This window comes from Strongylocentrotus purpuratus, unplaced genomic scaffold, assembly GCF_000002235.5.
Source record: "Strongylocentrotus purpuratus isolate Spur 01 unplaced genomic scaffold, Spur_5.0 spur5_scaffold_2, whole genome shotgun sequence".
Lineage (NCBI taxonomy): Eukaryota > Metazoa > Echinodermata > Echinoidea > Camarodonta > Strongylocentrotidae > Strongylocentrotus > Strongylocentrotus purpuratus.
The window spans coordinates 5,276,794-5,304,605 of NW_022145605.1; the positions used below are offsets into that span (position 1 = coordinate 5,276,794).

Below are 27,812 nucleotides of genomic sequence, written 5' to 3' on the forward strand. Positions count from 1 at the left end.
TGCTTTTGACATTTGCTCCATTTTTTGGGCAATGATTTGTCTTCTTGATTACAGTTGGAATGGCCCTGGGTCTCCACATCTTCAACAAGTGACCTGACTATTATGTTTGGTTTCAGTCTACCCACGTCCCCACCAGGAACCGAAGTCTCCTCCCTGCAAGTAGGACATAACAGCTTCCGATGAGACTCTAGGACAGTCTCAAGACAACCCTTGCAGAAGGTATGGGAGCAGGTCAGGTTCTTGGGGTCCTTGAAGAAGCTCAGGCAGACAGGACACTCTAGGTTCTTATGGACAGCCTGCTTCAAAGAAGTAGCCATTGTGCCTGCCTTGATGTATTAACTTAGATGAAGAACGAAAAAACAATGCACATGTTTTCTTGTACGGGCTTGAACAGTCTATGCTTCTTGTCGACGTTTATTCTTGCCAAAAGCCGTAAGAACTGTAAATGACAAAGTCAAAACATTCGAAAAATAAGTATAACAGCATTACATTTGTACATTGGGTATCAGTCTTCTAAGAATGTAACAGTTAAGTGAGCTAAAGGTAATACATGTATGTCCCATTTGCAGGCCAAAAAATGAAAAGGTTAAATTCCAACAGCATTTGAAAGACAATACATGTTTCATTTAGAACTTCCCTCAAAACGAAAGTGAAATTGATTTAAGTGATTGCAATAACCCAAGTAATAGTCTGATTTTCAGACCCGTTTACCGAATGGTCGTACGTTTTGTGCTGCACAAAGATTCAATCAGTTTAATTTTGGCCAGTACAAGTAGTGGGTGATTGATGTAGACAAATGCACATGTACCTGTTACAGTTCATTTTATGTTTGTTGTTACCAAAGAAAAAAGAAGCCAGTCATTCACTCAATAGTGTCTTGTTTCTTAGGAATAACCTTCATGCACATTGTGTACCAACTCATTATTATTAAGTAACTCCACAAGTATGCTAAATTATACACTAAGAATAACAAGTTTGTGGTTTACATTAGGGTTGATTTAACACAGCCCAAAATATGAACTACACATCATAATGAGATAAACTTATTTCAGTGAGACACTTCTAAATGCTAACCACTGTGCCTGCTGAGTGCTGACATCAAAGATGGACCAGTTTACTTTCAACTTGATGCACTTCTAAATGCTAACCACTGTGCCTGCTGAGTGCTGACATCAAAGATGGACCAGTTTACTTTCAACTTGATGCACATCTTGTTACAATTAACTTACAGTAACTAGTAATTAAGGCTCAAAATACACGGGGGCGACGGACGAGTCATACCAATTCAGCTCCACTTTCAAAAAATATGGTGACCATTAATTAGTTATTTAATTAAAAATAATTTTAGACCCCCAAATATGTGAAATTTAGCCAATACGATCATACCAATTCAGCTCCACTTTAAAAAAAACATGGTGACCGTTAATTAATTATTTAATTAAAAATAACAATACATGAGCCGGCTAATTGTGGGTAATATAAGCAACACGAAAATGCCAACAAAAAAGCCAACATCGGCATTGGCTGAAATACGACGCAAAAGGCGCTATTTCGTTTTTTTCAACGGCTTTTTTAAATTATCTAATATTTGTGGTGGTACACAAGTATTAGAAAACGTTATATTTATGGATATTTCAGCCGTCTCTGAACCGATTTTGATAAAACAAAGATGATTTTGTCATTTAAATTTTATGTTCTTTCAAATTCGACACTCACTTTTTTATTATCTCACAAAAAAATTCTTTTGTGTATCGCCCTCTGCAACAGAACTCAACCATCCCGAGTGTAAAATTTAAAATGAACGTAATATTTAAATGACAAAATCATCTTTGTTTGATCAAAATCGGTTTAGAGACGGTTTAAATATAACGATTTCTAATACTGTGTACCACCACAAATATTAGATATTTTGAACAATTTGAAAAAACGTTGAAAAAAAAACGAAATAACGCCTATAACGTCGTATTTCAGCCAATGCCGATGTTGGCTTTTTTGTTGGTATTTTCGTGTTGCTTATATTACCCACAATTAGCCGGCTCATGTATTGTTAATTTTAATTAAATAATTTATTAACGGTCACCATGTTTTTTTTAAAGTGGAGCTGAATTGGTATGATCGTATTGGCTAAATTTCACATATTTTGGGTTTTAAATTACGTTCATAGCCATTTTAGGTTTTAAAAGGGCACTATAAATGTCATAGATAAGAATAAGAGCAATAACCATGCACTTTGAAGGCAATTTCGGTCTGAAAACAGAACTCAACTATCCCTCTAAGTTAACATAAAGGAATATAAATATATATGTTATCATAATCAACCTCAAACGACTTAAGTCTGATGAAAATACCATTAATTTCAAGATGCTTTACTCTAAATTTTACTTACATCATTAAACTGATGAAATGCACAAGGGTTGATGCCTGATGATGAGCAATGTTCTTGAATCATCAAACATTTATGCACACCATTTCGCTAGCGGCTTTGATCATGGAGTGTAGACTGTTACAGCCATTGCTCCTACTCAAGCAGTAAGCACACGACCTGAAAAAAAAACATCGATGAATTAAATAAATTGGCCAACTCAATAAAAAATGTTAATGTTAAATATTCTGTCAATACTTAGCTGACTGGTAGTGCACTGAAAAATGTGAAACATAAAATACATTTTCCAATGTCCATGATTAATACTAGGGGGTAGGGGAGACTCAGGTTAGTTGAGGCACTTTTTACTCAAGGTCACCTGGTGCCCTTGGGTAATGTTTTTTAAGGCTGTTTGGGGGTGGGATCGAAAGAGCAGTTTGTTAGGCATATTATATCTGTATATTACGAAAAAAACACTTTATGTTTTAGAGGCAGGGGAGATTTTAAAAAAGTGGTCAAGTGGCTCAATTAACACCAACACGCCAGGGTGTCAGGATAGTTGAGCCATGCATGTAGATCAATGGCGTACATTTTATTTTATTCCTCAAAAAGTATAATACAAACAAAAACATACAATTGAATAAAATAAGTACACCCACTTGCAAACATACACACACACAACGCACAATTTCACACAAACACACATACACAATCATACACAAACACACTTGCAAATACTGGCTCAACTAACCACACACACATCGGCTCAACTAACACCACACCCAGGCGCGTACGCAGGGGGGGGGGGGGTGTTTTGTGGGTTAAACCCCCCCCCTGGCATTTTTTATGTGTGTATTTTTAAGAAAACCCCCCTAAAATCCCCCTTTGTTTTGTTTAAACCCCCCCCCCCTTGAAAAAATCCTGCGTACGCCCCTGACCACACCCACCGTTTTGAATTCATCGTGGTGAAAAGTGAAAGTCTTACTAGACACAAATCAAATAATAAGATTAAAATGATATACATTGATACTCCTTTTAACTGTACCATGATAGTCAGTTAATTCTATAAGGTGTAGATAATGAGGACATGTCCACTTTTCACGGAATTCACTCTGAACAGCAAAATTTTGTTGATTTACACCAAGCTTGTAGTCTGCGTCCCTGTGTCAAATTTAGCACATGTGTTCCCGTACCATAAGGTAAGACCACATGAAAGCATTTCATTTTTTAAATGGTCATGGTTTATTTTAGAGGGGGTGGCTCCTAACCAACCAGCTTAACTAACCTAAGTCTCCCCTACCTATATTTGGTTTGGACGGGGGTGTGCCGCTCACGCCTCGAAACCCCTACCCATTAATAGGGATAATTTTGGTGCATTTTTCTTGAAAAAAGACCCATTTTGCACTATATTTAGGTGTTTTTTCGGGTGTTTGCACCAAATGGACCAATTTGTAATGGTATTTTAGTTAAAAGTAGAACCCATGCTTAGGGATTTTTTGTGAAAAACTGACACATTAGAGCTGCACACCACATATGTCCTAATATGTGAGTACCCCCCCCCCCCCCCCCCCCGGGGACGCTATACCGGTACAAGTACAACCAGGGGCGGCGATCCCGAGCAAAACAAAACTGTATAGCAAATACTGACTAAAGGCTGCAACAACTGTTCGGCTTTGGAGCGCCCAAGAGTGCAGCGTTTAGACATATAAAAATGCAAAAATCTAGTCGCTCGGTAGCTACGCCCAGCTCACATAATATCCTTCAAAGTGTACATATTTACTTAATTGTCAAGTAAATATTGTAGCAGAGTGAAGTGTGAAAAATGTATTGTAAGGCCCCTTTAGTGGTATAGGGTGCTAAAATAAAAGAACACGAGGAGAAACAACAGTTGGTTGTGATGTTATAGTGCCAAGACGTTGAATGGCCATTTATCAATAATAATAAACACAGAAACAACAATAATAAACAACATACTGTATTCATCAACGCAAATAATCTTTACCCATGATAACATTGCCTCCTCCAATCACTATCTAGGTAATACAAGGTAATCGTAATAACTCATTTTGTAACTATTAGACATTCGCCTCTAAATCGCTTTCATCATTCATGTCCATTATTATAATCAAAATGACTAAACCGCTGAATAACTACATGTATTTACAGTATCATTCATAACGAAGTCTTTCTTATGAATCTAAAATCAACTTACTCACAATTCCAACACCAGGCGCGGATCCAGGATTGCTTCTTCTTTTTTCTTTTTTTTTTTTGGGGGGGGGGGGGTTAAGACAAAATAAAAATCCCCATCCCCCCCACTCTTACATGCAGGCCCTGCTGAACGTTTCTCGGCGGGGGTCAAGGGGCGGAGCCCCCTGAAGCTCAGGGTTTTTAGGCAATGAATTACGGCCAGATGAGCATATTTTGATACCTTATTTGTGGCACTGGTAGGTCGCTAATTGGTGTGGGGTCAAGGAGGCGGAGCCCCCAGGAGCTCAAGGGTTTTAGGCATTAAATTACCGTCAGATTAGCATCCAGCCGTCCGCCTTAGGGCCCTAGGTGAAATCAAGGGGGTAGAGCCCTCGGAAGGTCAGGGGTTTTCTTTTAAGCATTAAATTACCGTCAGATGAGCATCAAGGTGTCTGACTTTGGGCCCTAGGTGAATGGTGAAATCCAAGGGGCAGAGCCCCCGGAAGCTCTGGGGTTCTAAGGCATTTAATCACGGTCAGATGAAGATATATATGTATATTTTTTTTTTTTTTTTTTTGGGGGGGGGTCCGGAAATTGGAAAATTACGTCGTCAGATATTTCGTTCGGTGGCTTGAGGGGGGGAAGGAACACTGCCAGGGGGCCTTCCCCCCCCCCCCCCCCTGGATCCGCCACTGTCCAACACATATCATAATTACATAATTGATTTGGTGAAGCAACATCAGTCTAATAAAAGGACTTTTTTCTTTCCTTTTCTATTTAAAAGCGGTGTAAAGCACAGGTTAGATAATGGAATATTATATAGGGAAAAAATCAAACATGGTTCAGACTGTTTAATGCTCTGATTCCCGGGCCCCCCCCCCCCCCCCCCCCAACTCAGGGGTCGGAATGACCGCATGCGTGTTGCCAAAATGTCCGGCCCGAGAATTGTAAAAAAAAAAAGGGGTGTATTTGACTTTTCACCCGGAGATTTCTTTAAAAAGGGGGTGTTTTTCTTTGGACTCCTGAGAAGCTATTCCGAATTTAGGTGGGTACATTGAGCATTTTTCCTGATTTAGGGGGGTCTCCACCGGGGGTCTCCAAGGCAGGAAAAGCCCGCGAAAGGGGGGTCCGGAAATGTTGCAGTCTTAAAAAAGGGATGCTTTCAAAAAGAGGGAACGAGCAATGCGTACCCTAAATAACACAGAGTGGGGGGGGGGGGCCGGGTCTGATTAAAGTTAACTCAATCTTGGGGTGAAGTCTCACACGTGAAAACAAGATGGCTACCCTGATTCTAAAAAAGTTAATAGTCAGCATAATTAAACAACGATCCTCTCCAAAAGGGAGGGTGAAAAAGGAAATCTCTCCCTATGCCATACAGTACATGCATTTTATAACCAGGGGGAAACAAAGAACACCTTCTCCCAAAACAAAGTTATCACTCTCTTCAGTGACTATTCTACTTCTCAGCCTCTTTATGGCTGAACCCTAGTCTTAACAGCGCATTACCTATCACATTCCCCTTTTTTCTGCATGACACATTGCATTAGAAGTAAATAGCTACTGTACAAAAGAATCTATAAATACTTAGCGGGTCTGATTAATCAGACTAACCCTACTAGAAGGAGATTACTGGTCTCCCCGCTGTCCAACCACATGGTCGTTATCTCTCTCTCTCTCTCTCTCTCTCTCTCTGCCAGCGCGGGAGTTTGTGTAGGCCTATGCCCACTTTACATCTGAAATGTTTACATCTTTAACACACTGACATGCTAACTACTACTCATGACAATAACTATGGGTTTGTTCACATATACCTCCAAATTACTATAGCTACTTTCACATTCAATGTCAACTTGGTGACACAACACACCCTATCATATGGTCCAGGATGGACCTATTCACATCTAAATCATTATCCGCTTGAAGTTTGCCTTATAGCTGTATATCGATATGTACATTTCCAGCATTAATGTATCCAAACTACTCAAATAATTTCATATTCTATACTTCATTATCTAAATGATTACCGACAAGCTTTGGGTTGTACTAACAGTGATTACAGATGTAAAAGACTCTATCCGATATACCAACTGAAGTGAAGCACTCATCCAACTCTCACATATCCATCTCCCAAAACGCATCCTATCATCAAGAATTACATGCATGGTATATGAACAACTTGTATTCAAATGATTGTATTTAAATTAGTGTAATATCATAATTGTATACAAAGTAACATATGATAAAAGGTAGGAATAAATTGTCTTACCAATAATAAAAGAACACGAGGAGAAACGGTGGTTGGTTGTGATGCAGCTATAGTGTCAAGACGTGGAATGGCACATGGGCTTTACAATCAATCATTTTATTTAGTCCCTCCTCATGGTGTCCTGGACTCTTCCATTCTTTGGGCGGGGTTTGTGTGTCCTCTATTAAAGCTGGGAAGGGACAAAGGCTTTCCCACTTTGATTGCATAATATACTGACTGATCTATACTGTACGTATGGTAGCTTTGTATCAGAGACATAGAGTCTCTACCCAAAAGTAAAAGATACAGTATTGATACAAGTATATACAAAAAAAGGAGGGGGTAGGCCTAAAAAATTCTACAAAATTATTCTTTTGCAGGGATCACAAATCGAATGTTCATTTTCACTGGTGTGTGAATCATTTGTTAAATATATCAATGTACCTTGAAGTGACTAAAAATAAATTAAAAAAAATTCAATACAAAAGAAAACTATTTGTGTTAGGATCCATACAGGTTTATTATGCGCTTAGAAACATGGTATTAAAAGGTAATCCAATCTTTATAATAAGTTCAGAATCAGATTGGCGAAAGGTTGAATCAAACGAACAACTGATAAGGCAGGTGTGATTGTTTGACAAATGAGATCACTAAAGCTTTGCAAATCTCAAACTGGCTATTTGGTCAGTGGATGGTGACGTTTTCATGGACAACTCTTCCGTTTGTCGTGTAATAAAATATCATTAATTTCTAAATTTGTTTCCATCAAACCTGAAAGTCCCTTCTCCCTTCGGAGACACTCCTCAAAATATATAATGGATAGCATTATATCATATGTCCTCTAGAAAGAAAAATAACTCCCGAGTCCTACATTGTGAAAAAAATGTTTAAAAAAATAATTTTTTTAGATAGTTCGTTTGTTGGAGCAAATGGGAAGTCGTCCGGCACTACATCACAGTGATATAACCTATTTAGCCAATTTGAAGTTCCCTTACTATACAACTTTTAAAACTTCATAACTTATTTGTCCGATTTCGTTCAAAGTTCCAAAAGTGTGCTTCTCTGAATTTTCTGCTTTCTATTAGTATTAGATGAGTTTGATATCTGATATCAGAATAAGCGACTCCCTGTACAATTTTGGCGAGAGTAGGAAAAGTTAATATCCTTTTGTCAATGACGAACTAAAGGCAAGTAGATTGAGTTTAAAGGCTCTCAGTATTTGATGAAAAGTCAGAAACGGAGACTGTATTTCCTTAGATACAAAGAAAGCTGAAGAAAGTTTGGCAGACTCAGAAGGAGAGTCTTTACTTTTTGTATTTATTGAATTTATTTCCTAAAACTCCAGTTATTTTCATCCCAAAATCTAAAATCAGCATTGCTTTTTTTCCAGAATAAAACTAAATACTTCAACAACAACAAATCAATATATTTTTAACATATTATTATACAGGATTGAAATTATGAGTTTTTATTTTATTAAACACACAATATACGTCTAACCCTCACCCTTCCTTTCCTCCTCTCTAACTCCTTGGACTTATCCCCCTACCCTCTCCCCTCTTCTTCCTGATGGCTGACATTCACGCTTGCCGTTATAAGTTATAACCGCTGACATAATATCATAAGAATATCATCAACAAAAGCTTCTATATACCTCCTGGCTCCTGCGTGGATTCTTTAAAATCAATACTTTTTATTTCTCGGTCTTTCACTTCTTCTGGATTTTTTTTCTCACACCAATGACACAGGACAAAGAACAGCTTTCTGGAAATTTCAGTGATCAAATTCATAACTCCAGTTTATTTCTTCTATCCCCTTTAAGAAAATATAATGATATCGAACATGAAATTCGTAACATAATTTTAATGGAAGATGATAACTAACATAATTCCATAATAATAACAATAAGCATGCTTTTATAGCGACTAACATTGAGATGTCTCTTTACTCTTAACAAATATAATAAAGAAAGTTAATTAATCTACTATGAATTATCATAAACCAAGTAAGGGGGAATTGACTTTAAAGGTAAAGACCAGTATTGGAAACGCCCCAATTTCAAAAAATGAAATGGAAGCTCTTATTACCAATCATGTGAAAGAATATGTTTTGACTAATACACGATGATAACAAATTTGCCGGGAAACCGCCTACTAATTGATATATTTGGTAAATTAGTTTATCTAATGGTCTGTGAGAGATAAACGCACGTGTCGCGCACGTGTGCGTATAGTCCCATATACGTCTTTCTGTGTAAAGTGCTTGTAACTTTACGAAGACTGGGCAAAATTTCTTATCATTTTGATGATTCCAGAACCTTGCAGTACACACCAATACTTATATGCTAGATGATCAACCTTTTCTGATCGATTCCACAATCAATCGCATGACCATAACTGGTCTTTATCTTTAATGCATACTATTACTAATAAGATAAACTACAGCTTGCATTAGAAACTAAAGTATATAATACATTGATTTCCTTTCCAATTAAAGGATACAAATGAGTTCTTAATAAGTGCACTAGATCTCGTTGATTGTATACATTATATTATGTGACAAATACATTTTGTACATTTACACTAAACTTCTTAGTCAACTATAAAGCATATCAATGTAACATTAACACAATTAGTACTTAAATGGGTAGTTTGAATTTAAATTGAGCAAGAAATTCAACACATAGCTGTGTTATTTTCACATCTTTGGACTATAAACTAAAATGACATTTGTTTTCCCCTTTATACAGCGGTTGATTCCTTGCTGCCAGAATAGTGTGACGATGTAAGACATGATAGTTTTAAGCTAAATCATTGGTTTCTATTTTGCTGTCATGAGTCTGCTAACCTATGAACATAGTATAGGTATTTATATAAATGTATTCGTAACTATATATACATACCCAATATTTTAAAGATTTCAAAGATTCTGTTGCTCGTATTAGGATTCAAATGTAAAACATGAACGAATGAAATGGCACTCTTCAATTTTTACCTTTTCTCAACAGATCCCTCAATCTCATCTTTCTCCCTCTCTTCTCTCTGTCGTTTTCCCCAGCTTGTCAATTATCATTTTCGTTCTCTGTCTTTATAATCCCTTTTTTTTTTGGGGGGGGGGTATTTTTATTATCAATTTAAGGTGCAACATGTTTAACAATTTTTTGTCTTCATTTCTTATCCCAATTTTTTTGTTCCTAGTCAATTTTGGTGAATGTAATGTAGTCTTTGTATAATTTTGAACAATAAAACTATGAAACGTGTGTATGCATCAGTCTTTGGACTGATTTACAAGGATTTTTCTTTCAATAAACCTAGCCGATTGAATGACTGAATGAATGAATGAATGACTGAATTATAAATGCTCATGAAGCAAAGAGAGATAGAGGAATGTACGGGAATTAGGGATTGTACAAAGAAAGGCCATTTAGAACGTTTACACAATTCACAATTTTTACACATTTTTCCAGTAAACAACTATGACAAAAATAAATGATGTCCTAAATTATCAAAAATGTTCTTGAAACAAAGAACAAAAAACATATGTATATAGAATTACGCCTTCTCCATCATTACCGACATTATACATTAATTGATTGCCAAGTATCTTGCATATTTTAAAAACAAACATTTTCAGATACATAGTAATACATTGTATTTTGAAAACAATAATTTGATTACGTTGGACTACCATGAAGCATGAACACTAAGGGAATCTTATGAGTATTACAAATATCATTGGAAGAAGGCAGCTGCTCATCCACCATAATAGCAGGAATGCCGAATGCATGACTGTGTATTACATGTGCAATATGCTTTCAGTCGTTTAGAAGGTGTACTACCCCCTCTTCTCCTCGATTATCTAACTACATCAGTCTATAAAATAACCACCATTTGCAATAATGAGAGCAAGATCTTGATACTTCATAAGAGTAAACGTTACATTATCTACTGCCGACAGCATAATGAAATTCGCCAACATTATGATAGCATTATAATAGAGTGGAGTCTAGACCTGCTCTTTGATTTACATAGAGGCTTATTTACAAAGCAGGAGCACTGAAAGGATTGCATCCGGGATTTTTAAAGTTCCAATATTCGATGAAACATCAAGTTTCAAATTCAAAACTGAAATTTACTCCCACGTCTCATGGAAGATGTAAATTCTATTAGAAGTGCAGAAAGCAATCTCTCCCGTCTTGAATGCATGTAAAGAGTACCAATTTCGATTTGGTTTGATTATCTCGAAGTCAGTGAGAATGTTTTTGATGTATTTGAGCTCCTTTGTGTAGTGAACGATGCTCAGCAGACCCTGATCGTGCTTAACCCATGCAATGATAACTGAATCATCCTGATACACAGCAGGGTAAGAGTCTTCATCATCCTTGCTGATGCTATGAATGATAGCACCAGACACATCGTTGATCACGTGTACGTCGGAACAACAATCCTTAACGACAATCGTTTGACTGGATGTCATCGCAAACATCTGCCATGGTTCAAATCCGTTACACTTTATCTTTCTAATTGCCTTGCCACCTTCTGGCTTAAATACCTGTATTTTCTTGCATGTATCGTAACCTACGAAGATCAGCCCATCCTTGTCTACAGTGAGACCACCAAGCCATCCACCTTTCGCAACATCAATTGTCTCAAACGTTACATCAAGCTTTTCACGAAGCTCGGTGTACAAGACAATTTTGTTATTCGAGTCGCGTATGACGTATCCACCATCAGGCATAACGTGTAGTGCATTAACTCGAACAGATTTCAGAACGATATCTTGCATGTTGCACTCAGGACAATACATGACTATTCCTCCCCCGTAACAACCGACAGCCATCTTATTGTTTGGTGATATTGCCATTCCGCCCATGGCATTTCTAAGAGGCAGCGAATCTTCCCTGAACATCCAGTTGGACTCCTTTTGTCTTAACTGGCCCATTTGGAGTCCATCCGATCCAAGACTCCTGAAGCCAACTCTTTCACCTTCCTCAGCAGTTCTCCTGGGCAGCTCCACATCTGGCCCAATCTGGCTTAGAAGCTCTTCCAGCGTTTGACACTTCGCTTTATGTGAGGTAAAAGCCTCTGTCTGGAGAGGAATATGAAGACCATTCTTAACCAAGTCCCGAGCTGTCTTAATCTGGTCTAGCTGTTTACGACCTGACTCCTCCATGTCTCCCAATGAACTCTCAAGTTTACCTAGCTTTTGCCCGACTTCGTTTTTTAACACCGTCCTTAATTTCCTCAACTTCTGAACAGATTCCTCAAAAGTATTATCTATTTCATCATTGAGTTGTTCATGTACGTTGTGCACCCTTTTACGCTTGTCTACAACGAATGTAACATAGTTGTCAACGTTGCGTATCTTTGTATCCGCTTTAGATGCAAGTTCCTCAATGGTATTATTTTGCGCAGTTTCATGTACACCTGCTTCCAGGATTGTGTGAGCATCCTTTGCATGCTCTGATATGGCACACTTGCAGCAGACATACCTTTTACAGCTAAGACAAAAACAGTCTTCATCTTGGTTCGGATGTTTTTTACATTTGTCTTCTTGATTATAATTGGAATGGCCCTGGGTCTCCACATCTTCAACAAGTGATCTGACTGTTATGTTTGGCTGCAATCTACCCACGTCTCCACCAGGAACTGAAGTCTCCTCCCTGCACGTAGGACATAACAGCTTCCGATGAGACTCTATGACAGTCTCAAGACAACCCTTGCAGAAGGTATGGGAGCAGGTCAGGATCTTGGGGTCCTTGAAGAAGCTCAGGCAGACAGGACACTCGAGGTTCTTATCGACAGCCTGCTGCAAGGAAGTAGCCATCGTTGACAACTCGAGCACACGACCTGTGAAGAAAAAGTCATATCGGTGAATTAATTGGCCTCCTCATTCAAAAGTGTTTTATTTTTTGTAAATAATTATGTGGATCTAGTATTGCGCTGCATAGCAATACTCTTCAAGTACTAAACGCAAATAATATACCTGTTCGCATACATTGAATTCGTAACTCTCCGGTGTCCTCTTTCTGAAATATATCACTAGGAATATCATCTGGGAAGTTCATTACGTTACTATCTGTAAATCAAAGAAACTTCCCTTACATCCGTGCTTTATTTACAAGGGCAATATCACTCTTCATCGATATCATAATAATAACTTGGCTTCTAATACAACTTAATAACATAACCAACGAATGTCTATAACATTGAGATATCAGTCAATCTACTATATAGCTTCTAATAATATAACTCATCACTTAACGTCTCCATTAAAGGGAGTGTATCATGGGAAATACTGGTTAACGCCATCTACGTCTTCTTTTAGACAACTGCACGTAAACGAATGGACTTGATTAACTGGGTCAGCACGCTAGCGTTCGCGAAACAGACCGAAGTTCTCATCACGCTTCGGTTTAGCCTATGTTGCACGCACGTGAATGCTGCGGTCGCGTCGTCCGTATTCGTACCAGGCGCGTACACAGGGGGGGGGGGGGGGTTTGGGGGGTTAACCCCCCCCCCCCTTGGTAATTTTGTGTGTGTAAACCCCCCCTAAATTTCTCTAAAAAAAAAATTAAAAAAAAAAAAAAAAAAGAATTCCCAAGGTTGACCTAAAAAAGCTGACCTTACCCCCCCCCCCCCCCCCCAACGGAGCAAAATTTCAAATTTTCAAATTTCGAGACCACAAAAAAATAAAAAATGTGTCCTCTTATGGATAAGTCATATATGCCCATCAGGCGTAAAAATATGGATATAACAATGGTAGTCATGTAATTGACATATGTAAAACTTTAGGTCTTGCTATCGTCAATGGACGGCTCGGTGATGATAATGGTATTGGAAATTTCACATGTTTCAATAAGAATGGGGGTTGTAGCACAATTGATTATGCTATTGTTTCTCATGAATTGTTTTATAACATACAAAACTTCCAGGTTTACTTATTTGATAAGTGTTTATCGGACGTTCATTGTCCTATTGTTATGACTTTGCAATCAAATCATACACACAACCAAGAAATTCATGATGTTAATACCATTTGTGACTCGTCTTAGCCCAGGTACATGTCTTTTAAGTGGGATCGTGAAAATGCAAATGAATACTCTGATAGGCTGCACAGATTAACCTTACAATTGTCAGGAATTATGGAAAATATTCATGGAAATGTAAGTCAGGAATTAGTATATCATTGCTACTCTGAGATCTGTAACTCTTTTTTACAGGCTGCACAAGATATTGGTGTGTGTGTAAGTGGAAACAGTCAAAGACAACAAGGAGTCATAAAGAACAACATAATGTGAATTCGGCATCACAATTATGGTTGTGAAGCTGCCCGTAAAGAGTATCTTAATTTAAGGAATAGGCTAAGCAGGAAAATTCAGCTAGGTAGAAGATTAGATGTTCAAGTAACAGATATTGATGTTTTACAAAGTGACTTTCTTTTGGCAAGTAAGAAATATAAACAAGGGAAACGCTCTCGGCGGTCTCGCCTGCATAACGCAATTCAATATGATAAACCAGAACGTCAATGACGTAGCGCTCATCCGCATCTCGCAACAACAAATATCGTAAATTTTATGTGGTACACTTTTGAACTGGTCAAAAAATAAAAATTTGATGCCCTGGAAGGTACATAATTTCATTTCATTTGCATAAAGTACCATAAATAATCAATGGAGCAAAATCTCACAATTCTGTGTAGAAGTTTAGTGTTCCAAATTTAGCACTACCAGATAAGGCAAACCAAATCAAAATCGGTCAAGAAATGAGGGAAAAGAAGCAATTTTTGTTATTTTTGGAATAAATTTTGCATAAATTACCATAATTAATTAATGGAGAACAAGTTCACAATTCTGTGTAGATGTTTAGTGTACCAAAGTTAGCTCTACGATATAAAGCAAACCAAATCAAAATCGGTCTAGAAATGAAGGAGAAGAAGCCTTTTTTGTGATTTCGAATAAATTTGCATAAATTAGCATAGATAATGAATTTCACGATTCTGTGTAGAAATTTTAAATCCCCCTCCTAGTCCTATCATATGAAACAATCAGAATCAAAATCGGTTGAAAAATAACGAAGAAGAAGCATTTTGAAAATTTTGATGTTGATGCCACAACAAAGTCTAAGTTTGTTGACCTTAAATGACCTTTGACCTTAACTTAGTGACCTGAAATTCTACTAACATGATTGGGGAGACTTGAGAACCCTATAGTCCAAGTTTCATTGACTAAGAACTTATACTTTCAAAATTATATCAAAAATTCAAAAACTTAACCTTAGGTTAAGTTTTCAATGATGATGCTACAACATAGTCCAAGTCTGTTGACCTGAAATGACCTTTGACCTTGACTTTGTGATCTGAAATTCTACTCACATGATTGGGGATACTTGATTACCCTATAGTCAAAGTTTCATTGACTAAGAACTTATACTTTCAAAATTATATCAAAAATTCAAAAACTTAACCTTAGGTTAAGTTTTTAACCTTAGGTTAAGTTTTTGATGTTAGGAAGGGGGAGGTGCCTGTCTAGGCTGCCTTCCTCAAGTTTGTACATGCTATGTACTGTAATCAACTTTACCAACATTATCAAGGTTTTCTTCATGACTTCAGGATCCGCCAGGACATCTTCAGAAACATTTTTCTGCATAATTATCCTGCATTCATAAACTTATCACTTTTCATCTGTTGCCTGCAAAATAGTATTTGTCGTCATGGGTCTTGCATACAGTCTCTCTTCATATACAGTGCAACATCTACGCACACACAATCACCGTTAGTACACACTTTTTGTGTCAGACTGTCCAGAGTGTTATACCATTGGAAGTGAAAGTAGACATGGCTTATCCCGGGGAGCAGCTGGACAACATCATTTATTGTCAGCAAAGTTTGCTGTGGGGATACCCAAGGACAAGTGTGACTCATCGGGAGGCAGTGGTGAGGAGAGCGGGGGAACGAGATTCTACCACCGGGCTTGATGGGCGTGGTGATCATCGACGGAGGTCCAGTTTACAGCGGCGTCAGGAAGGAGCCATGCAGTGAGTAGACTGTCCGGAATTTTCGTTGATGATCTTACTCGAGCTGAGGAGCAAGGATTTTACTTCCTAGTAGTGAACTGTGTACATGTATTTAAAATCATATTCTCTTTTTTTTAAGTATTAGTCGTTGTATTTGAAAATGAATGTCTTAGTATTTTATATGTCTATCTTTTTATTATGTTCACACAATGTCCACACAAGTTTTAGACATGTTCGATTTCAATCACTAAAACGTTTGAAATATTTCCGATCACGAATTTTATATTATCATAATTCATCAGCCACCTTTCAAACGGAAATATATCGAGTAGAGAATTGTATTTTTAATCTCATACTTCTTAGTGGTGATGTGGAAACCAATCCCGGTCCAAACTATAAATTTCCATGTAGAACATGTGAAAAACCAGTTAAGAATAATCAAAACGGTCTTTTGTGTTCCATATGTCAAAAATGGCATCATACCAAATGCCAAGATATAAGTATACACGAGTATACTAGATTATACCAATACCCAAATGAAAAATGGACTTGTTTAACATGTTCTTTACCCTCTTTTTGCGACTCGCTATTCACAACCTCCATTGCAAATGTTGCACGTACTCGACGTATAAGTGAATCTGAATTAAGTACCCCAACCAATGTCGATAACACAACACTTTATGAATGCTTTAATGATAAATTCGAGGCAAAAGGCCTGCTGTGCACAACAGTGTAATGAGGTACCCGAGTACACTCCCAGGCTCACAGGCGAATACTCGAGTATTCGGACGCCATGTTTTTTTATAATTTTTTTGAATTTTTTTGATTTTTTTTTGAATTTTTTTGATTTTTTTTGAATTTTTTTGATTTTTTTTTAATTTTTTGATTTTTGGATTTTTTTCTTCTTTTTTTTCTTTTTTGCCACTACCATACCACTCGGCAGTTTCTCAGGTCCCTCGCTGAAAACGCATGCAACTTTACTTTGAGTTGCAGTTGAAGTCGCCGATTTAATAAGAATAATAACAGTAAACAATGCTGTTTTAAAAACCAAAGATGGCAGAATAATCCATTTTCCTCCAAGTCCAAACAGAAATCTGGACATTTGGTCCCAGTTTCTGAAAGGTGAGTTTGACAGTGCTTGAGTTGGGAAACATTTTTACCGACGGTACCATGCCAGCGGACGCCGCTCTCCCTGGCACGGGTAAGCGTGGGCCTGGACATTTTTTTTTTTTTTTTTTTTTTTTTTTTAATTTTTTTTTTTTGCGGCCGAATATTCGGGTACAAGAAATCGTACCCGAGTAGTTGTCAACCGTGCGGGTACTCGAGCATTCGACTACCCGTCGCAGCCTTAAATTTTCGTCCATTTAAATGTTAGATCCATTTTGTATAAAATTTCTGAACTTCGATTACTTTTTTCTAAGAATAAAATTTCCATTATCGCAATTTCTGAAACGTGGTTAAACTCGTCTGTAAATGATGAAGAAGTCTGTATAGATGGATATTGCATTTTACGACGAGACAGAACATCTGGGCAAGGAGGTGGTGTTTGCCTCTTTATTAGAAACGATATTGCCTTCAATTTAAGAGCCGATCTCATGTTAGAAAACGTTGAATCATTGTGGGTCGATGTCCTTTTACCACGAACCAAACCAATTACATTTGGCGTCTACTACAGACCCCCTAAAGATCATACTTTTATTGAAAGACTCTCCGAAACTTTTGATAAATTAACAAAAGACGATGAGGTCATAGTTTTAGGAGACATAAATATTTGCCTTTTGCGAAAGTCTCCATTATCCAGAAAATGTGAAAATATATTGAATTTAAATGGTTTGAACCAACTTATAAATCTGCCCACTCGTACATCACAGACGACTTCCTCATTAATAGATCACGTATTATGTAGTAAGGAAGAGCATTTATGTCAAAGTGGCGTTATTGACCTTGGCATAAGTGATCATTCACTAACTTATTGCTCAAGGAAGCTTATTAGGCCCGTGTTTGGGCACCACAAAACTATATCCATTAGAAGAATGAAAAGTTATAATGTAGATGATTTCAATTTAATTTATCTCTAGCCGATTGGTCTAAAATAACAGAATGTAACGAAGTAAATATGGCGTGGGCATATTTTAAAACTATTTTTTTATCAATAGTTAATATGAGTGCACCTCTTAAACAAGTAAGAATCAAGCAAAGAACAGAAAAATGGATGAACAATGAAATTATTGCGATAATTAAAGAGAGAAATGTAGCTTACAAAAATATGAAAAGGGATATTAGTAATTTGGATCTCGCAAGAAAATATAAAGCATTAAGGAATCTAGTACAAAGAAAGGTTAAAAGAGCTAAAGTCGAATATTTTCAAGATCAAATTGAAGAAATAAACATGACTCCAGGAAGTTATGGAAAAATTTGAAGGGTTTAGGTCTAAAAGGCAAAGGGAAAAGTGCTCAAGAGACAGTTATTAATGTCCAGGGAGAATTATGTCATGATAAATCAAGAATAGCAAATAAGTTCAATAATTATTTTACAACTGTGGCTGACAAGTTAGCGTGTAAATTACCAGTAAACACGAACAAATTCCATGCCGACAGTGAAAGATTTCAAAAGTTTTATGACGAGAAAGACATCTCAAAAGATAGTTTTCACTTTTCTCCAGTTACAGAAACGTTTGTTTTAGATGAGTTAAACAAGTTGAAAGTATCGAAAAGTACTGGACTAGATATGATACCAGCCAGATTTTTAAAAGATGGGGCGAGAAATTTGTATGAACCTTTGAATTATATAATCAATTTATCTCTTATGTCTTCTACCTTTCCTGACGACATGAAAATTGCAAAAGTAACACCGCTACATAAAAGAAAGACAAAACTGACGTTGGTAATTATAGGCCTATCAGTGTTTTAAGCGTAGTTTCAAAAATTTTGGAAAAATCGGTTCATGCTCAAATAGAGAAATATTTTCAAGAAAAAAAGTTCAATATATGAATTTCAGTCCGGCTTTCGTAACGGATATTCCACTGAAACATGTTTAATACATTTATCGGATTTTGTTAGGAATGAAGTTTCTCAAGGGCGCTTTGTTGGAATGGTTCTTCTGGACTTACAAAAAGCCTTTGATACTGTAAATCATAACATACTGTTAAAGAAATTGGAAGTGATGGGTTCGGATTCGGCATGTGTTAAATGGTTTAGATCATATTTAACTAATCGTCATCAAGTGGTAACTATGCAGAAGGTAATATCTGATTCCCAGCCTATTAAATGCGGGGTTCCACAAGGGAGCATTTTAGGCCCCATTCTCTTTATGTGTTATATTAATGATATGTGTACTTGTGTTAATGATTCTATATTACTTTTATATGCTGACGATAGTGTGTTACTATATTCAGATACAAATCCTAAGTCAATTGAAGAAAAACTAAGTGCAGAATTGGCAAAATGCATCGAATGGATGACAGACAACAAGCTTAGTTTACATATTGGAAAAACAGAAAGTATTTTATTTTGTTCGAAGGGAAAGTTTAAATATACACGTGACTTCAAGGTTACCTATAATAATCAAGTGATTGAGAGTAAAGATTCAGTAAAATATTTAGGAATAAATTTAACTAGTGATCTGTCATGGACAGGTTTGGTAGATTCAATTGCCAAAAAGGCTAATTCTCGCTTAAATTTTTTGTATAGATACCAAACTTGTATGAACATGAAGTCGAGACGTATTTTGTGTTTTGCTTTGATACAATGTTTATTTGATTATGCTAATGCTGCTTGGTACAGTAGTCTGGGCAAGATGGATAAGAAAAAGTTAAGAATAATTCAGAATAAGATGGTAAGATTTATTAATTGCTTAGGCCCAAGAACACACGTCGGGAAAAATGAACTTGAAGAAGCAGGTATACTCTATGTAGGTCAAAGGTCTAAACAACTCGTGTTACACCATGTCCATAAATATACTACTCAGGTGTAGATCATTATATTACTAATAATTTTACTCGTGTCTCAAATATCCATGGATACGATACAAGAAATAGTCATTTTAATTTTGTTTTACCCAAGCGAAAAGGACAAATTGGAAACTCTTTTTATTTTAATGGTATCCAATTTTGGAATTCTCTCCCAAAACATGTCAAAATAGTTAAGAATTTTTCACACTTTAAAAGTGTATTAAAACAATACCTAAAGCTTGAATCCCTTCAAGAACAGTAATATCAGTTATCTTAAATCACAGTTCATTATGTGTAGCGCATGTTTTTAAGTTTAATCTTGCATAATATACCGTAGAACATTGTTTGCTATAAGTTCTAGAAATTTTTTGTTGTTGTTTATGTTATATTATTTATTCGTAATATTCGTAGTAGTTATTAGTTGTGATATTTTTTCTCATGCCGTATTGTACACGTACTTTATAGGACCCCGTTGGAAATAAGCCTTTTCCGGCTTTCATGGGTTATCCTGTCAATGTATCTTCTCGTTTCATTTTGCTTTATGTATGCATTCATTGTACTATACTTGACGAATAAAATCAATCAATCAATCAGTCGCCGCCGTCACCGGAAAAGCGGCGCCTATGTCTCGCTTTTTTGCTGCGCAGGCGAGACAAAAATTGCTAAGGTACAAAAGGAGGAAGTATGGTAAAGACTTTAGTGCCTCTTTACGGTCCTTGAAAAAACAAGGAAACCCTAGAGCCTTTTGGGATTTATTAAACAGTAATGGTCGTCGAACTAAAATGCAGTCAACGTTTCTTTGGGTGATCTTGTACAGCATTTTAAATCTCTAGAAATGTATGTAAATCAAGGATAATTTAGAGAAAGAATGCCTTTGGATGCTGATAATGTGACGATACAAAATGATGGTTTTGAATGAACCAATCACATTAGAAGAGGTTGAATTAATGGTTTAAAAAAAGTTATAAATGCCAAGCTTGCGGTAAAGATTTGATCAGAAATGAATTTTTGAAAAGTTGCCCCTTAGAAATGCGTAGGGTTATTGTTGATTTGTTCAATATTGTTTTAGGTAGTGGAATCGTTCCCTCTGAATGGTGTATAGGAGTGATTATCCCAATTTTTAAGAATAAAGGTGAAAACACAAATCCAGATAATTATCGTGGAATTACCTTGTTAAGTTGCCTTGGTAACTGTTTACCTCAGTCTTGAATAAAAGAATTTCTAGCTTTCTTGATAGTAATCGTATGTTAGGTGAGAACAAGCTGGGTTTCGTTCAACATATTCAACCATTGATCATGTGTTTGTTTTGAAGACTATTATCGATTTTTACCTACAGAAAAGGAAACGCTTATATTGTGCTTTTATAGATTATAACAAAGCGTTTGATTTAATTGATAGAAAGTTTTTGTGGTTTAAATTGTTTAAAAATAGATGTAAATGGCAAAGTCCTAAATGTTGTTAAAAGCTTGTACAAATGTGCGAAGTCCTGTATTTCTGTCAACGGCGCAATGTCTGAATTTTTCTCGTGTAACGTAGGAGTTAGGCAAGGAGAAAACCTTTCGCCTTTGCTGTTTGCTGTTTATTTAAATGACTTTCAAGAGCATATTGCCAAAATGTATCCTGGCTTGAAAATGTTAAATGAAGAAATACAAAATACCTTACAGGGTGACGAATTAGAGCTTTTTTCAAAGTTGTCTTGTTTATTGTACGCTGATGACACGATCATTTTGGCAGAAAGCCCTGACGAATTACAAGTAGCGCTGAATACAGTCAATGCGAGTAAAACTAAAATAATGATTTTTTTTTCCAGAGGGAAAGTTAGGAAGATACCAAATTGTACGTATGGTCATGCAAAAATAGATGTGGTATATGATTTTGCTTATCTCGGAGTACAGTTTAATTATAATGGTACTTTCAAAAAGGCAATGGCAAAGCAGATAGTGCAGGCTAGAAAAGCGTTATACAGTATGTTGACTAAAGCGAAGAAATTGCAGTTGTCAGTTGATATTCAATGTCATTTATTTGACCATTTGATTTTGCCTATCTCATTGTATGTATGGTAGTGAAGTCTGGGGACATGAAGATATAAAGCAGATTGAAGTTTTCCATAGGAAATTCCTCAGAACGTTATTATCTGTAAGTTCATATACTCCAGACTGTGTGGTTTATTGAGAAACTGGACGAGGTTTGATTTTGAATCATGTGAAGGGTAGAATGGTTAATTTTTGGTCAAGAATTTTGAGAGGTAAATATAGCAAATATTCATATGTCCTTTTAAAATTCATTTCTACCATTCATAAAGATGAACATTTGGAATTACTTCCTCATGGTTAAATTTATTGAAGACACATTTAATCAAGCTGGTCTATCCAATATTTTGGCTAGGCCAAAATAGTGGATTTGGCTTAAATATTAATTCTTTGCTAAAACTGAGACTAAATGATATTTTTGGTCAGGAATGGAGAGATGCAGTATGGTCAAATCGCATTTGCACAAGGCAACCATATATTTGAAAGCTATTTACTCACCCTAAATAAAACTGATGCTTTTACTCTCTGTAAGTTTCGGTGTAGATCACATAAATTACCGGTCGGTTTGATGCGAACACACCACACATTGTGATATGCAGTGGACACTCTGCCTGTCCACTGTTTTATAGGAGATGAATTTCACTATATTTTTGTTTGTCCGTTTTTTCAAAGAGAGAGATGTTTATATTTATCAAAAAAGTGTTGTAAGTCTAAGCTCCCAAGTGCTATGCACAATTGCACATGGCAGAACTTTTTAATACTAGAAGCCCTTCTCAGTTGAAGATTTTAGCGAGATTTACCCGCCTTATTATGTTGAAATTTAATCAAAAAACAGAGAAAGAAGATAGTTCAAGCATTTCAAGAAGTACAATTAGAGCTGAACCTACACTTACTCGTAGCGGTAGGATAGTGAAACAGCCTACTTTGTTTACTATTTAGCTTGTAAATAGACTTGCATTATACTTATCCTTTTATTATTGTCAGTCTGTCACTATCTACATTCATTGTACATGTACATGTATAATAATATGTGTTTACTAGTTGGTTCATTGTTCATGTTTGTACTTTCATACACTATATACCTATTATCGTTTTTATCTTGTGTCATTATCTATGTATAATGTATGTGAATTGTATTCATAAGCCATGGCATTGTTATTTATACTTTTATTTTTGTTTGTACTCTCATACCCCGAGAGGGGGTCAAAGAGTCAATAAAATTCTACAAATTTCTACTCCCCCCCCCCCCCCTTGAAAAAATCCTGCGTAAGCGCCTTGTCTCCTGCATTTGTCAATTAAGTTGAAATGATTTTGTCAACTAAGGTATATTGAATTGAATTGAATAAAGGTATATAAATATTATTCAATTGACTATATTATGATATGATCATTATATGTATTTTGACTCGGTTACAGAAGCGGATGCAGAAACGAAATAATGATAATATCAATAATAATGATAATGATAATATTCGAGGTCCAGATTGAGAGGAATGGCTATAATTTCAACGTTGAGAGTGTGTTATTTTTATCAGCTGATTGAGTGCGCTACACGAAAACGGTACAGAGGCTGGACTAAAAGGGAGGGTGAAAAAGGAATTCTCTCCCTATGCCATACAGTACATGCATTTTATAACCAGGGTAAAACCAAAGAGATACCCTCCTTGGGAAAACAAAGAACACCTCTCCAAAAACAAAGTTATTACTCTCTTCAGTGACTATTCTACTTCTCAGCCTCTTTATGGCTGAACCTATCGCATTAGTGTAAAAAGAATCTATAAATACTTAGCGGGTCTGATTAATCAGACTAACCCTACTAGAAGGAGATTAATGGTCTCCCCGCTGTCCAACCACATGGTCGTTATCTCTCTCTCTGCCAGCGCGGGATTTTACTTAGGCCTATGTCCACTTTACATCTGAAATGTTTACATCTTTAACACACTGACATACTCACTACTACTCATGACAATAACTATGGGTTGTTCACATATACCTCCAAATGACTATAGCTACTTTCACATTCAATGTCAACTTAGTGACACAACACACCCTATCATATTAGGGTCCAGGATCTATTCACACTAAATCATTATCCGCTTGAAGTTTGCCTACACTTATATAGCAGTTTATCGATATGTACATTTCCAGCATTAATGTATCCAAACTACTCAAAACAAATTATTTCTATACTTCATTATCTAAATGATTAACAGCAAGCTTTGGGTTGTAATAACAGTGATTTTGATACAGATGTAATAGCCCGGTGTAATCGATTCTATATCCGAAATACCAACTGAAGTAAAGCACTCATCCAACTCTCACATATCCATCTCCCAAAACGCATCCTATTATCAAGAATTACATGCATGGTATATGAACAACTTGTATTCAAATGATTGTATTTAAATCAGTGTAATATCATAATTGTATACAGAGTAACATATGATAAAAGGTAGGAATAAATTGTCTTACCAATAATAAAAGAACACGAGGAGAAACGTGGTTGGTTGTGATGCAGCTATATAGTGTCAAGACGTGGAATGGCACATTATATGGTGGCCCTGAAGGGACATCGCGAATAGACTAAATCGTGAAAAATATGCGATAAAATTCACGATATCGTCAATTTTATCGCATATTTTTCACGAAGAAATTCACGAAATTGACGATATCGTGAACTTTATCGTGAACTTTTCACGATGAAATTGACGATATCGTGAATTTTATCGTGAAAAGTTCACGATATAAAGTTCACGATATCGTCAATTTTATCGTGTACTCTATCGTGTACTCTATCGTGTACTCTCCTGACGGGCGCTTCGTAAACAAAACCAGCCCTAGCTGGGGGAGACAGAGAGAAGGAAAAAAGGGAAAGGGAAAGAGAAGATAAAAGGAAAGAAAGAATAAGAAGAAGAAAAGAGGGAAACGGGGGGGGGCGAAGGGCTCTTGCCTCCTCCTCACTCCCCCCCCCCCCCGCCCAAAAATAAATAAGGAGAGAGAGAAGGGAAAGGGAAGGGAAAGAAAATATAAAAGGAAAGAAAGAAGAGGAAGAAGGAAAGAGGGAAACGGGGGAAGGGCGAAAGGCTCTTACCTCCCCCCCCCCCCCCGCCAAAAAAAATAAATAAGAGAGAGAGAGAGAGAGAGAGAGAGAAGGGAAGGGAAAGAAAGAAGAGGAATAAGAGGGAAACAGGGGAAGGGCGAAGGGCTCCTGCCTCCTCCCCCCCCCCCCCCCCCCCCCAAAAATAAATAAGAGAGAGAAGGGAAAGGGAAAGAGAAGATAAAAGGAAAGAAAGAAGAGGAAGAAGAAGAAGAAAAGAGGGAAACGGGGGCGAAGGGCTCTTGCATCCCCCCGCCCCAAAAATAAATAAGAGAGAGAGAGAGAGAGAGAGAGAAGGGAAAGGGAAAGAGAATAAAAAAGGAAAGGAAGAAGAATAAGAAGAAAAGAGGGGCTCTTGCCTCCTCCCCCCTCCCGCGCCAACAAATAAATAGGAAAGAGAGAGATAGAGAGAGAAGGGAAGGGAAAGGGAAAGAAAATATAAAAGGAAAGAAAGAAGAAGACGGAAAGAGGGAAACGGGGGAAGGGCGAAAGGCTCTTACCTCCCCCTCCCCCCCCCCCTCCCGCCATAAAGGGAAAGAGAAGGGAGAGGGAAAGAAAATATAAAAGGAAAGAAAGAAGAGGAAAAAGAATAAGAAAAGAGGGAAACAGGGGCAGGGGCTCTTGCCTCCTTTCTTTTCTTTCTTTTCCTTTCTTTCCTATTCTCCCTCTTTTTCGTTTTTCTCTTTCTTTCTTCTCTTTCCCTTTCCTTCTCTCTCTCTCTCTTATTTATTTTTTGGCGGGGGGCGGGGGGACGAGGCAAAAGCCCTTTGCCCCCGTTTCCCTCTTTTCTTCTTCTTCCTCTTCTTTCTTTCCTTTTATCTTCTCTTTCCTTTCCCTTTCCCTTCTCTCTCTCTCTCTGATTTATTTTTTGGCGGGGGGGGGGAGGGGGGGGCAAGAGTCCTTCGCCCTTCCCCCGTTTTCCTCTTTTCTTCTTCTTCCTCTTCTTTCTTTCCTTTTATCTTCTCTTTCCCTTTCCCTTTCCCTTCTCTCTCTCTCTCTCTGATTTATTTTTTGGCGGGGAGGGAGGGGGGGGAGTGAGGAGGAGGCAAGAGCCCTTCGCCCCCCCCCCCCCGTTTCCCTCTTTTCTTCTTCTTATTCTTTCTTTCCTTTTATCTTCTCTTTCCCTTTCCCTTTTTCCTTCTCTCTGTCTCCCCCAGCTAGGGCTGGTTTTGTTTACGAAGCGCCCGTCAGGAGAGTACACGATAGAGTACACGATAGAGTACACGATAAAATTGACGATATTGTGAACTTTATATCGTGAACTTTTCACGATAAAATTCACGATATCGTCAATTTCATCGTGAAAAGTTCACGATAAAGTTCACGATATCGTCAATTTCGTGAATTTCTTCGTGAAAAATATGCGATAAAATTGACGATATCGTGAATTTTATCGCATATTTTTCACGATTTAGTCTATTCGCGATGTCCTTCAGGGCCACCATACACATACAATCACTCATTTAGTCCCTCCTCACATGGTGCCCTGGACTCTTCCATTCTTTGGGCGGGGTTCGTGTGTCCTCTAAGCTGGGAAGGGGCAAAGGCTTTCCCACTTTGATTGCATAATATACTGACTAATCTACACTGTATGTATGGTAGCTTTGTATCAGAGACAAAGGCCCGAATTCACAAAGCAAGGTTTGAGCTCAGACCAAGGTTTGACCTCAAACCTCCTTTTGTTTCGCCAAACCTCCTTTTGTAAATAACAAAGGGAGGTTTGGCGAAACAAAAGGAGGTTTGAGCTCAAACCTTGGTCTGAGCTCAAACCTTGCTTTGTGAATTCGGGCCATAGAGTCTCTACCCAAAAGTAAAAGATACAGTATTGATACAAGTATATATATATAAAAAAGAAGGGGGTACAAATTTCTACAAAATTATTCTTTTGCAGGGATCACAAAACAAATGTTCACTTTCAAATATATCAATGTACCTTGAAGTGACTAAAAATGAAAAAGACAATTTCAATACAAAAAAATAATATTTGTGTTTAGGATCCATACAGGAGTATTATGCGCTTAGAAACATGGTATTGAAAGGTAATCCAATCTTTATAATAAGTTCAGAATCAGATCGGCGAAAGGTTGAATCAACCGCGGACAACTGATAAGGCAGGTGTGATTGTTTGACAAATGAGATTTGGTCAGTGGATTGTGACGTATTCATGGACAACTCCTCCGTTTGTCGTGCAATAAATATCATGAACTTCTGGATGTTTTTTCCTTCCAAACCTGAAAGTCCCTTCTCCCTACGTGGACACTCCACACAATATATTATGGATAGCATAATATCATATGTCCTCTAGAAAGAAAAATGACTCCCGAGTCCTACATTGTGAAAACAAAAAAACCCACATAACATTTTAGATAGTTCGTTTGTTGGAGCAAAATGGGAAGTCGTCCGGCACTACATCACAGTGATATAACCTATTTAGCCAATTTGAAGTTCCCTTACTATGCAACTTTTACTAATGCATAACTTTTTTGTCCGATTTCGTTCAAAGTTTCAAAGTGTGCTTCTGTGAATTTTCTGCTTTCTGTTAGTATTAGATGAGTTTAATATCTGATATCAAAATAAGCGACTCCCTGTAAAATTTTGGCGAGAGTAGAAAAAGTAAATATCCTTTTGTCAATGACGAACGAAAAGCAAGTAGATTGAGTTTAAAGGCCCTCCATATTTGATGAAAAGTCAGAAACGAGACTGTATGTCGTTATATGCAAATAATGCTGAAGAGAGTTTGACAGATAATTTGAAGGAGAGTCTTTACTTTTTGTATTTATTGAATTTGCTTCTCAAAACTCCAGTTATTTTCATCCCAAAATCTAAATTCAGCATCGCTTTTTTTCCAGAACAAAACTGAATACTTCAACAACAACAAAATAATATTTTTAACATATTATTATACAGGATTGAAATCATGAGTTT

The 27,812-nt window shown here is 37.0% G+C and overlaps 1 protein-coding gene across 1 annotated transcript in view; it reads right to left on the reverse strand.

Annotated features, from left to right (window-relative positions):
* Positions 1-9,862: 9,862 nt before the first annotated feature.
* LOC105441887 (tripartite motif-containing protein 5-like) overlaps positions 9,863-27,812 on the reverse strand; it is a 36,348-nt gene continuing 18,398 nt past the window's right edge. Inside the window, exon 3 of the transcript XR_004065166.1 lies at positions 9,863-10,808. The gene's annotated coding sequence lies outside the window, so the exon portion shown is untranslated. The remainder of the gene's footprint in view (positions 10,809-27,812) is intronic.